The sequence below is a fragment of the Strix uralensis genome, chromosome 2 (assembly GCF_047716275.1).
Source record: "Strix uralensis isolate ZFMK-TIS-50842 chromosome 2, bStrUra1, whole genome shotgun sequence".
Taxonomy (NCBI): domain Eukaryota; kingdom Metazoa; phylum Chordata; class Aves; order Strigiformes; family Strigidae; genus Strix; species Strix uralensis.
Genome location: NC_133973.1, coordinates 129,782,910 through 129,797,022, shown reverse-complemented (window position 1 = coordinate 129,797,022; position 14,113 = coordinate 129,782,910).

Here is a 14,113-nt window from a genome sequence, read left to right as displayed (position 1 = left end):
ATTTTGTCCTTATTTCTTTAACTTCCTTTATATTATTTCATTGTAATCATGTTATATTGAGAATGCAATTTTCCCCTCTCCAAGCTGCTTCTATTTCCAGGCATAGTTTTTCTTAATAACATCTCCCATTGTCGCAAAAACAGGCAGGATGTGAAATACATCATTTGTTATTTAATGGATGCTTTGTCTGTCAGATATTTAATAATAATAAATATATGAAGCCCTAGCAAATGTCACAGAGTTTGTACTGTTTTTCTAATGGCTTACATCTGCCCTAACTTGCTATTAGCTGACCTTCAGAAAAATGGGGAATACATTCTATAAAATATTTATAGTTTAAAATATTAGCCAATTATAATGGGTAACTGATTGCCTGACTTGAGGTAGCCATATGGGCTGAGTAAGGGCTGGACTAATTTTGCTGGAAGAAAGCATTTTGTCCAGGATACTGTTTTGTAAGCAAGTGGATGGAACAGCATAGGCTGGGCGGCTGTTCAGCCTTCAGCATGACCATTTGTGAGGTTAGCTGCAGATGGTGGTTGGATGGATGGGTGGACGGATGGATGGGTGTCTAATGTTTATTCATTGAAGGGAGCTGAATAGTATTTTCTTCACAATTCCCAATGCTCTCAATAACCAGTGAAGGCAGGCTGCTTCCTTCCTTTGAACTACAGACTCTCACACTGTAGCTGAGCACTACATAAGTGTGAGAGAGACTAAGTGAGAATTTTTTCAAATAATCTACCTGTTCACGTCATTAAAAAAAAAGCCTGATCTGGTGACTTGCTCAGCACTTACATCTTTCCACTGATTTCTACAGCTTGTCACAGGAGAGAGTCAACACCTTGCAGGAACTCACCTTCTGGCTCTTTGACTACTTTGTGACCACATCCTGAACCACCCAAGTTAATAGCAGTTTTGTTAGCTAGAAGCTTGGGATCTCAGTGCTATTGGGCTGTTCTCCCCAAGTAAAACACATTTTTCAGTTCTAGCATTCTTAATGCAGAGCTGTATTGCTCCTGGTTACTGATGCATATCGATTCCTCTGTTGAGAGTCTAGGACAGACTGTATAATGGTTTTGTCTGAAGGAGATGGCTTAGGGCTGTGATACAGTTACCATCACATTCTCTCTTGTTTTGACGTATCCGTAAAAATGTATTAGCGTATTTGCATTGTTCATCTGTAGACCATAAATTTTAATGGAGTAAAACTTGACTATCTCCCTGCTGCACATACACTTAGAGAAATACTGTAACTATTAAGAAGTTAATGGAAAAAAATCAAGTACTTACTTGCATTCTTTTATCCTTTTCCTACCAAAACTAGATATCTTTCAGACCACTTCCCCTCTCCTTCAGCTGTCTAGTACACCAACACCCTTTCCAAAAGAAGTTATGCAACATGTTAGAAAGCTTTCTTTTCTTGCTTGTTAGTGTGATAACATTGGAGTCATCCACTCATGCAGAAAAGGTTAAAGGAAGATGCCTAAAGCTGTAATTCTCAAGTGTTCTGTTTTTCTTTCTCTTGATGTTACTGCTTTACCAGCCCCAGATTTGCAGTCAGATAAAGTCATTTTCAAATTAAGAAAACTATCTGTTCTCAGTCAGCTGCACCTACCCATTCATACCACTCAAAAGGCATTAGGTATGCCTTTTTGCTCAAGGAATTTCGGGAATAAATGCTACGTGGTCTCTCAGGTTCATTTCACTCATTGTCTGCATCATCTCCCTGATAGAGATTCCCATGAGTTCTTAATGGAAATTCCTAGAAGTCAACCAAACCAGGCTGTCACGCTAAATAACAACCACCACCTCCCCTGAGTTGCCATTGTGTCCGGTTGCTTCATCATGGTACTTTGTACAATAGAAAATACCAAAGATACTGTTCGTTGTAAAGAGAAATCTATGTGCATTTGTACAAAAAGAACAGTAGTAGAACTATATTTTTTCACATAAAATAAAGAAAGAAGATGGGAAAAAGACAATTTAGTTAAAATTTTGAAGGTAGATGAAGGTGTATTCTATGTTTTAAAAAAGGGGGAAAATGTATTTTCTAAGGTTTAGTAAATATGCAATAATAACTGGAAACTGAATCAATTTTTCCAAGAAAGACGGTTGTCAGAAACAGTGTCAACATTAGTGTTCTCCACTTTGGCAGCTCTAAGTCCATTTCTTAGACATCCAACATTCACAGATGAAGATTTAGTATTTTTTATGATCACTCAGAGCTTCATTGGGATTTGTGTGCTCACCAGTTTTTCTTGAAATAGTAGGAGAGAAGTAGTTTTCCAAAAAGCTGATATTGGAAAGAATTGTTGTATGTCAGAAATCTGACATTCTGTCTTTATTTTATTTATAGATTTGTCCATTGAATAAATCAAATTATCTGATTGCCTCTCAATCACTAATGGATTTAGCTTTCAAATATCCTTGAAGGTTAGGTAAATACTAAAAATCTCTAGTTTCAAAAGGGAAACAGAGATGGGGAGAGATTGGTAACTTAAGTTTCCATGGTATTAAGCAGCTGCTTTTTAAAGATGAAGTCAATAGAAACAACAGCTCTCAGCACTTCTGAAAATCAAACAACAATGGACTTAATTAAGTCACCAAGTAGGTATCAGAGCTAAGAATACAGCTGAGGTTTTCTAACTGCCTATTAGATTTTAAACATAAAACTTTATTTTTTTAGTCAGCAATCAGAAATGGCACTGATTACAATAATTTTAATAGATATGACTACCAGATTAAATACAGTATAAGACTATCTGCAGTTTTTTCACAGGACATTTAAGTCAATTGTCTAGTTTATAGAGTACTGATAGGCAGAGAGCAAAAAACTAGTAAGACAAGTGCAGCTGTACCTTCATGTCCTACCCTAGGGAACTAACTGATTTTAGCAATATCCAGGGAAATTACATGAGGGCACACATCTCAGATGTAAATAGTCAATACTTTATCTCCTAGGAAACATTCATGTTTCAATACCTTAGTAAATATTGGATGGGAGGATCATCCATTTCATGATGTTATAACAAGATTTTTTCTTCCATGTTCTGAAAATCAGAATATACATTTCCAGTGCTGTAGGTATTTTTAATGGTGGGACAAGAAAAGAGTCAGAATTAATCTGCTCTCTTGGCCCCCCAAGCCAAGCTCCTAGTTAATTTTAACAGGAGTTTTGTCTGTGTAAGAATTGCCAGTTTATTTTTCTTAACTATTTTACTGCAGTAATGCTGAACAGCCCCAGCTGTATACCCTCACTCCTGTGTTATTAGGCAGTCCAGAAATACAGATACTCCAGAGAACTCAAAGTTTAAAGACAAGACTTAGCTGAGCAACTAAACACAGTCTATAGCACAAAAAGGTCCTGTAGTCAAGAGACAGCAATAGCCCCTGTGTGTAACTATGATCTGAAGAAGCTTAGACTGGCTGAGTTCCTTGCTTATGCCTCCCAGTTGTGAACCTAAAGTTAGGACAGATAAATCTGGAGCTAAATCCTCAAATATGGTAGATGACTTGCAGGCACAGTGTTACTTGGAATTGAAAATGTGCTCAGGAACCCTAAAGTCATTATCATGCTGGAGAAGTTGATTGTCATTGTGTTAAATTGCAATCAAGAACTACTACTAAACCTTGTACATTATTCCCTTGTGCGTTGTACATGATTATATAAAACGTGTTCAGTTAATGATGCATTTTTATGATATATATATATTTCTGAATATGACAAAGGGCTTCATGCTGAGATCTGAGAGTTAGTGTGCCAAATGAAAAAAGAGCTTAATGACCTGATTACAATATATTTAAAAATTGACACAATTCTTCACAGAATCTATTCATCATCAGGACCTGAGAGAGGGAGGTTTTAGCCCTTCCTAGTGTCCATCAGTAGGATTGGGACTGGGCTCCAGATTAGGGAACCTAAATGTAGGTGTGTGTATGCATGCTATGTGGTTAGGGTTCCCTTAGAGTCAAAGAAAAAATCTAATCCAGAGATAAATTCAGTTGCCTAAATATAAGCAACTACTGTTATTTGAGATACTCTAAAGTATGTGAAATATCTGCACACATATGAACACATAGGACTGGCTGCACACCTGTGACCTTCTGGAGCAGGATATGCCAGATAGGTTGCAGCATTTTGAACAGCAATGTTTGTGTGCAGGCAAAGAACTGAGTTGAGCTGTAGGTTTTCAGTTCCTGTGGTAGGAGCCTAGACACCTATCTCAGCATATGTACTCCTACATATATACATCTAAATGTAGTTTTTCAACAGAATCTTACCCTATGGCCTTAGTTCAGCTCAAAAATTTCTACATCTGAGCTAGATGTCTTCATTTCAATTTGCAACCATAGGTCAATGTATAGTCAAAGGAAAATAAAGGTACTTTTGGGTGTTATTTGTATAACAAGTTTTTTCCACATAAATTTTTGTGAAATGACTCATACTCTGAAATACCAATTTCTCGCCACTGTCTATAAAGTGAGTCTAATTTGACAAAACAAAGACATCTCCATTTATAAGCAGCCATATTTGACCAGAATACCAGCATAGATGATAGCAAAAGATCATGTTGAAAGGATAATGAATTATCAAAATATGAACAGCCGTTAACTTGAGGGCAGAAGGGTTAAAACTACTTTGACAAATACTTATTCATGAAGGAATCCTTTCTGAGAAGGAGGATCTGAAGGATCTAAATCTGAATGGAACTGCAAGACCTGTTAGAATACACAAAGTTGTATGAGTCCTCAAAACACATCATCATCTAAGAAGACTAAGATGAGGACAGAGGTCGTGTCCAGTTATCAGATCCCCAGCTGTGCAGTGTTGTTAAGAACAAACTGAGTGGGGAGCATACATATATAGGCATATGTGTTGATATAAATAAGATGCAGCTGTAAACTGGTTTTTAATTTTCTTTCCTTGTATATTTTCCTAAAAGATTTAAATATGTGTATTTTATCTGTGCAACCCAGAAGTTACTCTTACTACTTCCAGAGAGCAACAATTTGTGACTGTGTTCCCTGTTGATAGAGAAAATCAGGTTTAATACAAGACTTTCATTGAGACTGGAACAGCTTTATGATAGGCAATGTTGTATTAAGATACTCAGAGAAGGCATAGTGGATGTTTGTTTGCTTTAGCTAATGATGCTGTCTCCTTTCATTGTATTCCTTTCTAGAAGTCCTCCATCATCAATGCACAAAACAGCAAACAGATCCTTGATCCATACAACCAGATAATTATTACACTTGTTTGATTTAGTTCCCCAGGATAACTGCAGTTTTATTAGATGCTTTAAGAAGCATAACAATAATAAATACTCTACACTGTCTTTTTAACTATAAATGAATAAACTGAGTTGTTTTCAGGAATATTTAAATGAAAACAGCAAACTGTACCCAGATTGTCAATGTAAAACACAACAAACCATGAACCCCCTTTCTGAAAATACACTTTTATTCTCTGAAAAACAGGCTTTTAAAGTGTGAGGTTGCTTTTGGAAGTACATGGCTTCACAATAGCTCTTTATTTTTATCAGGCTTGTGTTATTTTATTATGCTTTCCATCACTGACAATGAAAGTTAAACACTATTTTTTATTCCTACTGTTCTATTGAATTAGCTTTGGTATCTCTTGCCCCTTTTTTCTGTCTGTCTGTGGAGTACTGGATTTGAACTTCAATGACAATATGGTACTTTTACTCTTTAAAGAAAATTAGAAATGAAAGACACTACTATCTCAGTCTTTTTCTCAGAGGAGTAGACTTAGCATTTGGGAATTCCAGACTCCCGGTTCAGACGCATCCACTGGGAAGCATACGCACAGGCTTGCCCACACACATTTGTATATGATCCATGACTGTGTGACTGCATCTTGCTTTTATGGGTGTAGGAATGAGAAGAACATCTGTTCAGTGAAAACTTAAATGACCCTTTGATTTGTGCAAGAGGGGGTAAAAATTGTGCTCTCATCACTAAATATTCTTCTTCATCTCTGTTTGTTCCTACCAGAATCTACACCCCCCAAAAATAAAGAAACTGCAGTCTGTTTAGAAAGAAGATTGAAACATTTTTTTCCTACATGTCTTAGCACCAACTTTCATGTAATATTCCAATCTGCCAGACTCGCAAGCAGCAGCAATCCTACCATAATCCAGCACACACCAAAACAAATGTTATACTTGCCAAGGCATCTTCACAGCCATCGCAATTAGTACTCCTACAATACAACCAGCAAAACACATGGTTCATACACTTTTACCCCAGAATTTGATATACATCATGCAGCGCACAAAATGTCCCACTGGAAATTGTGTGGGTGACACTTAACAACCACTACACATCTGAAAGAACTCACGCAGAGAACTGGTAAAGGATAGAAACATGCAGTTATCAACGGAAGAGCATTTTCCACAAAATAACCACTTCACTTCCTAATGCAACAGAAACCTAAAAAATAACTTCTAAAGACAAGCCTAGAAAAGGATTATAAGCATTATGGTCTCAGAAGAAACACCAGTTATGGAGTTCATTGCAGTCTTTTTTCTGCCCCCTTTCTGTTTTACAGTCACTAATTATGTTTTTTTTCTCCTGTTTCTATTCTCTTCCCTTGACAATACCCCAGAGCTACTAACCATCTTCTTACGTGTAGCTAATTAACACAATGAGGCTGGACTAACAGCAATTATATTCTGTCTATCTTGGATTTTGTTGCTTCTTATCACACTGGATGGAGACCATCCACTTTTTCCAGCTAACTCACCCGGGGTTCAAAAAAAGATGAACCTTCTCCTAAAAACTTTGTTTCTGCAAAATCATTTTCACATTGTGACAATGTACTCTTCCTTCTTGCTGTTTAAATAAGGACTGTTACTTTCTCTCAAACCAATATTCAGGGTAGCCAACCCTGAAGGCAAAAATCTAACTGTACTTCCAGCTGTGTCTACAAAGCAACTTGAGGGAATATGACCTTCAGGAGAGAGCTTGTTTCCCAGGAACTAATGAAATCATGTCTCATGAAAACTGATTGTCCCTGGAGCGAGAACAGGTTATAGAGTGAAGTGCAATTGTTTGTGTTATTCTGAAGGTATGTTTGACTGCTTTAGTCTGGATGTCTCCTAGGCTGATCGTTACAGAGTCACAGTTAGAGTTTGAATGGGATTATCAAGGAGCAGTGCATTCAGAATTGTCTGCCCATCCAGGCCTGCATGGTTAGCTGGTTAGCAAGGGATGGCAACCAGTCGCTAATTCATTACATTGGCACTCAGAACACCTGAGTTCAAGTCTCTATTCTGCCATGTCTCTGTGACATGTTTAGGATGGTATTCAACAAACCATTTAGCACTGAGGATCCCAAGAAGAAAAACTGATCTTCCCACTTTCACTGACACTTCAGTTATCTAATGAAGCAGTTTCTCAAAGGAAAATGATTCCTTGCTGACAATATAATGGCACTGAATGGCTTATGTCTACGTTTTTCAAGACTTCGCTCTGTAGAGCAGATTGGCCTTGACTACACTATGTAGGGACTGTCTAGCATCTCTTTGGAGTCTTTAAGTGTTAAAAGCCTTTTGTTTTCTTGTTTGTTTGCTTGTTTGTTTGTTTGTTTGAATTATAGTGTTTCATGGGCTGAAGTCACACACTGTCACAGAATGTGGAGATGGAGGGAGAAAAACCTGCTGGGACTCTTGGAAATGAGGACTTCAGGGAATTGTAGGAATCAAATCTGCTGTAACCTCATTCATTTTGCCTGGAATAAATTTCTTCAATGAGAAATCACTTGAGCAAACTTTTCTGGACTGCACATTAGGATAAGCTGAGAACATTCACTCCAGAAGGGAACTTAGGAATGAACAAACATGCATGCTGTGAGGAGGATCAATGGAGAGCTCCAGATATCTAAACGGAAAGCAAAAGGTGAAGAGTCATCTCCTTCCACCAAGTTCAGGTGCTTAAAATTAATCAAAGTGACCTATCTCTCCCCATTGACTATCTAAAGAGAACAGACATATACTAAAGGAGATTTAATTTGTACGAGCTGTGCAGAATGATACAGCTAAATCATAAAGTTCAGTAAACTAATGAATTAAATTTTCTTGGGAATATTTCCTGGATCTGAGCCCAACTGGCAGTTCATTGAAATGCTCTGTATCTATCTTGTTAAACTCTTATGCTCTCCATACACCATGCTAAAACAGGCATCCAAACCAACTACTGGAGATAGTTCCTGGCCTATGTTCATGGCAAGACTGGGTCTGAGTCTCTCTGGGAAAATGCTAGGTGGCATGGGAACAAACATAAGTGTTTAATAATATAAATAAATGAATTCTAGGCCCTGGAAAAATTCCTTTGCACTGTTTAATTTACCAGCGCGAGCGTTAGTCTAGGTATCTAAAATCACCTACAGAATCTCACAGAAATGTCACTGAAATGGGTAAGTCCAGGAGAGAGATTCAAAAAGGAACTTGTTTTTCTGCCTGAATTGAGCCTGCACCTGTCCCTAACCACAGTCTGATTGGGCACATTGATCCCCCTGGATCCAGCCTCCAGACTTGACCAGATCACTCTGTGGATCCTCTGTGATCTCTCTATTGGGTTCCCTTTCTGCAGAAGTCACGGTGTTGAGGAGGTGACAGCAGATTCCTGGGTCTCTGTCTGACTTGGAGTCAAGATGTAGTTGGTCATGAGTCTGGGTCCAGAAGTAGAGAAATGTTTTTGTTCACACAGTTTATGTATAACCAGTGACGTAAAGCTCGAGCAGTAAAATCCCCGTGATCTGGCAAAAATTAGGGACACTGAAAATGACAGAGTTCAAGCATGTTATCATCCTTTAGTTGTCCATCTATAAAATGGCATTAACACACTTCTCTATTTTTAGGTATACATGAAGGTCCTGTATTGACACAACTACTTTAACACTGTGATTTCTTTCTAGGAATAAATGAGTCAGAATCTTCAAAATTCTGTACTGGATGTTACCAGTAAGTTCTCAATAACTCAGTCTCATTTTCTGGCTAATGTTGAGATAGGAAAAACAGCATTAAAAATTCAGAATATTCTGTCACCAAACCAAATGTGACAGCATTAAATTCCAGATGGTTCTGAACTCTCTAATGATACAGCCTTTAAGCCTTTGATCGTTTCTTTGATTCAAAGGGCATTAGGTGTCTGCTTCTCCAGGCAAATATTCTGTACCTATAAGCTTCCAAATTGGAAAAAATCTGAGTGGGAGGAAGAAATTTTCAGAAAAAAAAAAGTTCCTATGGCTCTTGTTGCTTGGCAACCACTGCCTTTGCCTCTGTGTGTTAAGAAAAATAACATCCTTTGGAGTTCAAATCTCAAGCCTGGCTTGAAGAAAAAACAAGGGAGAAATAAGAGAAATGCATGTTTTAGGCCAGGTTTCATTCCAAATGTGAGACTGCAAGGGGCTAGGAGTATTCGCAGAGCCACTGTTTGCCCATGCCATCCAGCTAAAGCAAATGGGGAAGGTAGGCAACCAAGAGTGAGGATTCATGACCCTTCTGGTTGGTCAGGGGAAAAGATATTTACAGAGGCCTTAAAATGATGCAAAGGCATAGAAGATGTCTTGTGGTGAGACACTAAAAGAGCCCAGACTGTTTCATGTATCAAAAAAAAGATGGAAGAGAGACTGCTATAAGTAAATGAATGGGGGAAAATGCCTTGTGTAAAAGGACTTTTCTGTCTAGGAAAGAAATGTTAAATGAAACCAGTTGCAATGCCAGATGAAGGCAGACATATTTATGTTCAAATTTTTAACGACAACAGCAATTAAGCACCAAAGCAAACTGTCCAGGGAGTCTTGTACTCTTTATCACTTGAAGTCTTCAGGTGGAGATCGATGCTGTTTGGAAAACACACTTTAGCCAAATAGATTAAATACAAGGGAAACAAGCTGAAAGGAAATGTTATGTGGTACCCAAGGGATCGATGTGGCCTTACTGTACATTTATCTTGAGACTGACAGAAATGTTTGGAATTTTTCCCTCAGTTAAAGAGTGATTTTCCTCTATAACACCTAGTGCAGACTGACACAATGACTTCACCTCTGAAATATGAGGACTGACACACTGAATTTATTGGCTTACATCATATAAGAGAATTTTAAACTTACACAAGTAATAAAGTGACTGTTGGCACAGCCCTACTGTTTCTAGGATAATTTCAATTCCATTAGAAAATGCAATATAGCTCTGTAAATTATATCCCCATTCTGTTTTACTTATACTAACTCACAGTTCTTGCGTGTGAGCTTGTTTAATTTTCAGCCCTACAAAAACAGCTGTTACGACCATTTATACTTGAACATCCAAAGGTATGAAGTACAGTACAGACAGAAGAGGAAGAAACTTAGTCTAAAATAACTTCCTCAGCTTCCCCCACTGAATGTTGTCTCCTGATTTAGGAGTGTAATTGCCCTCAGTTTTCATGGTTGGGAAGTGAGAGTTGTGTTCTTAAAAGAGGTGTCCAAGATGTAGTGCCTTGCTGTTCTCTAAGAGCATTTGAAAGTTCTTATAGAGAAGCACTTGAGCTTGACTAGGGCAGAGAACATAGGAGAACTAATTCAAAGGAAGAAAAATTTACTTATCCATAAGAAACCTGAAGCTTCAGAAGATGTTCAGTTTATTGGCTTTTGTGGCTAGTGGCCATTGTGTCATTTTCACCACAGTTAGCAGAAGCTGCAGCTCGTATTAAAACAGGATAGTACTGTTTCACACCAAAAGCCTGTGAAGAAACTCATATAAATAAACCTTGACCCTCATGTGACTTCTACAAATACCATATTGTCATGGTTTAACCCCAGTAGGTGGTGAAGTATGACACAGCTGCTGACTCACCTCACCACCCAGTGGGATGGGGGAGAGAATTGGAAGGTAAAAGTATGAAAACTCATGGATTGAAGCTTCACATGCAAGCAAAGCAAGATAAAGAATTCATCCACTACTTACCATCTTCAGGCAGATGTTTAGAGATTTCCAGGAAAGCAGACCTTCCTCATATGTAATGGTTACTTGGGAAGACAAATGTCATAACCCTAAACATCCCCCCTTCCTCCTTCTTCCCCACAGCTTTTATTACTGAACATGATATCACATGATATGGAATATCCCTGTGGTTAGTTGGGATGTCAGCTGTCCTGGCTGTGTTCCCTCCCAACTTCTTGTGCACCCCCTGGCAGGATGGTGTGAGGAGCAGAAAGTGTTCAGTAATAACTACAATGTCCCTGTGTTATTAACACTGTTTTCATCACAAATCCAAAATGTGTCACTATACAAGCTCTGAAGAAAATTAACTCTATCTCAGCCAAAACCAGTACACATATATAAACTTCTCAGGATGAACACATAAACTATAACCTTAATTTTCAAAACGTCAGGTAAGACTATTAACTCATACTGATGAGGTATATTTGACAAAGTTAGATGAAAAGGAAAACTTAATTTAATAAAGTCCTAGCTTAAAAAAAGAAGAAAAAAAGTTGATTTTACTGATGCATGATGACCTGGGAGCAACAGTTTTGACAGATGATCTAGGGACTTTAAATCGGCAGTCTGCCTAATACCCTCATTGCAATTATTTCCATCCATTCCCTCCATCATAGGAGTGAGGGTCAGTCAGTCTCGAAATTAGTTCTAAGTCACAATAATCCTCCTGAACTTAAACATGAAATATTGTTGTCAATTTAGACACCTAAATTAGGCAGTACAAATCTAGTGTTACATATTATTTAGAGAAAATGGGAAAATGTACTTGGAAAATACACCAATTATACACTTATAAAAATTTTTGACAATAAAAACATCCTGTCTATAATGGATTGTATCTTAGTTTCAAGGTTATTGCTCAGGAAGGTTTTCATCATTTTAGCTAAATCACATATCTTTCATTTGGCTCATTGCAAATCTGAATTAGATTTAGCAAGAATTGCAGCTGACATTCACAGAAAGATACTCATTAAAATATTGTGAAGTATTAAAACAGTTGACAAACACTGCATATTTAAATACTTTGCAGGCTTGCTTTTATCGATAGTGTCAGGTCATTAAAGTTTTTTTCATATCATGGATATGTTTTGGTTGCTTGCATGCAACCAGGGCAACCGGCCAAAGTCAATGACACGCAGATGAGAAGGTAACAGCAGCAATTGGTGGAAATGATGGTAGCTCATCTGTCTGCTGATGACCATTTTGCATCTCCAGGTATGACCAAAAAATGCATTTAGTCCTGCTACAATTGGGATGGATCAATGTAGAGACTGAAATCAGTATGAGAGAGAAAACTAAGATGACATCCAACAGAAACATGTCCTCAAACCTGAAGCAATGACAATGAAGAAACAAGATTTATGTTCTAATTGGAGTGGAAGCAGAATGCGTGTATTGTCTTGGTCATAGGACCACCCTAAACACTTTACTATAGATATGTACTCACTTTCTTACTTACCTTGTGTCTCAATAATATTTATTACATCATATAAACGAGAACAGCTTTGATATTATAGCAAAAGAGAGCTTTCCCCTAGTTTACACTGAACCTGGTGATTAGACTAACTGTCTCAGGAGAGAAAAGAGGTAGACCTCTAGCTTCTGAGGTGACTGTCCTAATCACAAGTTGTTTTGGAAAGGGTGAACACCTCTTCTTCCTCTGGTGTGGGTTTGGTTGGTTGGTACTCCCTGAGACAATCTGTAGTATCCAATGTGGTGGGGCAGTGGGGTGATGGTCACTGCCTTGTTGGTAGCTTTTGGTAGGGTTGGCTCTCCAGTAACCTCAGACCTTGTCAATCCTGGGCTGGAGCAGATCTGCAGGAAACTTTATTCCTGGTCCAGTGGTGCTGTATCATGACCCAACAACTGAGTTACTGGAGTCTGAGAAAATCAGTTTTGGACTTTGTTACACACAAAGACTCTTAGTTAGGACACGGACATTTGACCCCTTAATGGATTTAGCTCTAGGTGAATTTTTCATGATAATAATACCTGCAATAGACCTGAACTGCTCTCATTTTTCCTACTATATTATCTGAGTAGTGGGGGTGGGGGGTGGGGGTGAAAGGAAGATGACTGTAGATTATGATAATGATAGCACCATCAGGCATTTCCGATTCTGAATTATTTTCAGGACATGAGAAAAAAGGACAATAAGTGAATTTAGAAATGAAATATAGAATGACAATACATTCTGAAAGGAGATGTGGTTTAGAAGTGTTAAGGCTATAAAATTATCATAATAGTCCTTCTTTTGGTCTTCAGGAAAAAAAATAAATCAAAAAGGAAGTTAAAGAACCAAATATCACTGCAAACTTCTATGAGATTTACACATAATCTTTTAGTGTGACCTATGGGTGGAAAAAATGTTACCAGATCCATTTCTGTAACCAGTCTCAGTTCCCAGTTCAGCAAGACATGTAAAAGCATCAACTCATTCAGCAGCCTACTTTAGGAGGGGATCTGGGGGTCCTGTGGTTCAATCCCTGCTCAAAGCAGGGCCAATTAGATCAGATTGTTCAGGGTCTTGCCTGGTCAAGCTTTAAATATCTCCAAGAAAGGAAATTCAACAATCTCTCTGGGCAACTTGTTCTAATATTTGACCACCTGCATGGTAAAACAAACAAACACCCCCCTCTAATTTTCACATTCCCACTTGTGCCTGTTGTCTCACAAACTCTCCCTGTGTATCTCTGAGAATTGTTTTGCTCCATTCTATCTGTGTTTCCCTGTCAGCTAATTGAAATTTCACCAGCAGAAGTTTAGATTGCACATTAGGAAAGATTTCTTCACTGAACAGGTTGTCAGGCTGCCTAGGGAAGTGGTTAAGTCACCATCTCTGGAGGTATTTAAAAGACCTGTAGATGTGGTGCTTAGGGACATGGTTTAGTGGTAGACTTGGTAGTGCTAGGTTAACAGTTGGACTCAATGATCTTAAATGTTTTCCAACGTAAATGGTTCTATGATTCTATGATTCTGTGAAATGCATGTCCTGAATTTGAAACATTTTTCAGACCTGTAGTTGCATGAGTTTGTCAATGCACTTGGTTAACTTCACTGGGATTTGGTGCATGTGTAGTGCTTAGTCAAACTACCCCTTTACA